This window comes from Pagrus pagrus (genome assembly GCF_965226575.1).
Source record: "Pagrus pagrus genome assembly, chromosome: 9".
NCBI classification, from domain to species: Eukaryota; Metazoa; Chordata; class Actinopteri; order Spariformes; family Sparidae; genus Pagrus; species Pagrus pagrus.
The window spans coordinates 2998091-3001896 of NC_140193.1; positions in this window are offsets into that span (position 1 = coordinate 2998091).

A 3806-nucleotide genomic window follows, 5' to 3' on the forward strand; every position below is an offset into this window, starting at 1 on the left:
TGCGATGCGTTTTAATTTTAATAAATAAATAATTCAAACAATATTTGGAGAAAAGTTGCATGCATCACTGTCGGGGATGGTAAGCTCTGAATTCTTTTTAATCTTTCAGACAAAGTGCTTGTCGGACTGTCGAACAGATCCGAACCGCGCCCTTCCTCCACACCTTCTCCTAGTCTGAAATGGAGGCGGGGCCGTGTGGGAACATTTTTACAACCTTTCAAAACTGACCGTCGGAAAATCGGACCTGCAACAATTACAATAATTTTCATGAGAGACTGTCCTGAAGTGTTTGACGTCCATGATCCTCAAAGAATGGTGAGGATTTACTTTGGCGCTACCAGCAAGTCAACAATCAAGACTTAATTTATTAAATATGTTGAAATCTGGCCAGAGACCCCTGGCTTGGCATTTGTAAGCCTGAAACCACTGGATATTTTTGACAAGACATCAGGACATTTTCCAGCCGTGTTTGATGCATCTATCCTCTTGTATCTGTGGATGCAGGCATATGAAAATGGCCGTACAATCTGTAGCAGCACAAAAAGTGACACAATGACACAAAACATATCTGCAGGCAAAAGAGTGGGGGGCTCTAGGTGTTGGCAAAATGGAGAGTTTACCATTGTTCAGTTGCATATGCTAACAACGTTGTAGCGATACAAAGCTGGTTTAAAATTGGTCCCTGTGTAAGCATACCAAACATTTACCTTTACTATACGAGATCATCCAAAATTGTATACCTTCCTGAGATTTCTGTGCAGAATTAATCAAAGTGAACGTAAAAGTTATCCAGGAAAGTGTCGATTCCAGCGATACAAAAAGTCATCCGAAGTATAACACGCTCATATACAGTAGATGCCAACCGGTGTGGGTTGTGCGTGCCCTGTCCAGAAGCAACACAATGATAGTGATCAATAACAGTCGTGGTAGCAGAGTGACCTGCGCACCCTCGCAGACCACTTAGAAATACATCAGCCTACCTGCTAACAACTCCCCAGCTTGTTATTCCCTCCCTTGGGCCTCCATGCAGTAAGGAGGGCTAAGGGCAGCCGTAGCCTCATATATATCTGCGGTGGGAGGTGGAGTTTGAAGGTGACAGACAAAGTCTACAACTCAACAAAGTGGCTCAAGGTTGCAGCTCACCCCCGGAGGCTTCTCACTGAGAGGAGGGGAAAGGACAGAATGACAGCTGTGAAATGAATCGACCCACACCTGAAGTACCATGAAACAGAGCTGAGAGCTGGATGCCTTCGTTGACCAAATTATAGGACAGTTACACATTTTCAGACATCACTTTAATGTTTGACATCATAGATACTGATTGATCAATCTGTTCTGGTGTTAATACGTTTATTCGCCGGGCATTTTAGAGAGGTATGTTTCTGGAAACAGCTACTGAGAGTTGTTATTTTCTTACTTTATTGTCCAACTTCACTGTTGGGAATAACTACTTATCCACTAATGTGTGTTTATTTGTGTGTGTGTGTGTGTGTGTTCCACATAGTGAGTTGTTTGTTTGTATCATTTCCTTCATTTCGATTCATTCATTCATCTTTTTATTGAATCTGGGGGAATGTTTGCGCCCCGGTGACTCATGAATCTCCCAAATGAAGAGGTGAACGAGCCATTAGGCGAGTTGTGAATGATGTCACGTCATCTGAGCACTGCTTCAGAGCTCCATTCGGCCAGTTGCTGTTTGTAATTGTTCACCAAGTCGCAAGTACGATCGTTCATCATGACTCGGTCGGTGGGAGTCGAGCCTCAGCGGCGGGGCCAAGGGGCAACGGAGTGGAGGGGAACAGGGGGTGCAAGGTGAAGCTTTGCACCAGCGATGTGCCAAAATACTGAAGCTCGTTAAGGTTTGTATCTCCTCTGCACTCATTTGAAGCACATGTGATGTCATTAGAAAAGGTTGATGGAAACGGGATCATACCAAAAAACTTTCTGTTTTGCAAAAGTGTTTCACACTCGCTGGAGGTGGTCAGAGTAAATGCACTTAATGGGAGACAGAAACACTTTTTCCTAACAAGTTCTGACTTAATCCAGTTTAAACTCACATGACTGATGAGCTGTTTCTGTTCTGACTGAAGAGACAAAGAAATAATGCCAGATTTCAACAGTCTCCTCAACGCTCCGCACAGATCTGATGTAACCTTCCTCACGTTCCTACACGAAAAAAACATATAAAAGTCATATTTCGGATGAGTTTCCTACATTGGTTTTCACCGTTTGAGGTTTTAAATATGCCTTCTTGTTGTTTCTCTTCTTCTGCAATTGTATAACGGTTTTCCGATGGGAGAATTGGCACCACCTACTGATTATCTGTATTAACCGACTCATAATAATCATATAATGTTAGTGGATAGATAAAAGCATTCATTCGCAATTTGTTTTGCAGATTTGGCCAATAACTTGAGACAGAGTTAGATTAAAACCTGGTAATGATGATATGTTAGCCAATATGTTTTCCATCGCCCTGCTCAGACCAGTTCAACACTGCAGCTGTCCTCACAAGAAAGATAACAGCATCGTTCATTCAGTCTTAAACAACCTGTCGTACAGTTTATTTAACCATGGAGGCCATTCTGTTTGTGTGACATTGTTATTAGCGGGAATAAATAATGAGAGAGAGAAGGTCAGGGTGACTGGGTCCCATGACTGGGTCAACAAAGTGTGTGACTTGGACACAGGAGACCACTGACCACCAAACACTGTTTTCTTTCAACTTTATCCAAGTCAGTTTCGTGCCTGAACCAAACCCACTCAGCTGCAGCTCAGAGAGCAGTTTTGTATTATATTTGTGGCTTAATGTTTTTGCAAAAACTGGTGTTGCCAGATTGATTTCTGCCTGATGGAGCCACTTTTATCATTTTGGTTTGTGTTTTACTGCCAGAAAGTTTGACTGCATTCAGTTAAACTGCCCCCTCCTCTCCCACAAGCAGAATGATTCAGATAGACAAGGCACTGAGTTCAACAGGCTCAGCTGAACACACAATGTGTAACTGATAACCCCGTCCGAAATACCTATAAAAGCTTCTAGATATTGTTATTACTGATAAGTGAATTTTAACATTCAGTATAGTTATAATATAACATGGATAATATAGTAATAATATAGCAGAATCCAAGCACTTAGACATCATTTTTCAGTGGTTTGAGGTTTACCTCATTACACTAATAAAGCGTTGGGCTCGAGGCAGTTGGGTGGTTGTTGTTACAGCTCAAATGAGTTGGTTTGGGAGGCTATGACATATTTCGTCATTTGAATTGGAGGCCTTGTTAACAGCACACTGTGCAGGACACACAGCTTATTATGAAAATAATACATTTTAGAAGATGGTGGTCCTTTGGGATGAACCGCACACACCGAGTACATCATTCAAATAATGTGTGTTTCCAGATGCGGCGGGCAGCTGTTCTCGGTAAAATAACAATAAAAACAACAGCACAGTGTCCCACAACAAAGGGGCAGACAGAAAAGCTAGTGACTTGCTGGGGAACGAAGTGGGGCAGTGAAAGAGTAGGATATTTTCCGTAGGAGTTGGCTGAGACCAAAAAAGAGCTAATAGGAGAGTGAACTTTCGACTTGACGGAGCATGATGATGACCATTTCTGCCGGATGTGCAAAACTGTTTGCTGACACATTTGACCAGACGACTGAATAAGTAGATTATATGTCAACCAGTTAATGTATTTATACAATATTGCGTACAATGTGCTATCTGCTCTTTGTGTACACATGATTTTCTCTGTCAAGCTTTATACCCTGCAGTAAAAACAGAGTGAGTGACGTCTAGAGGAGTGTA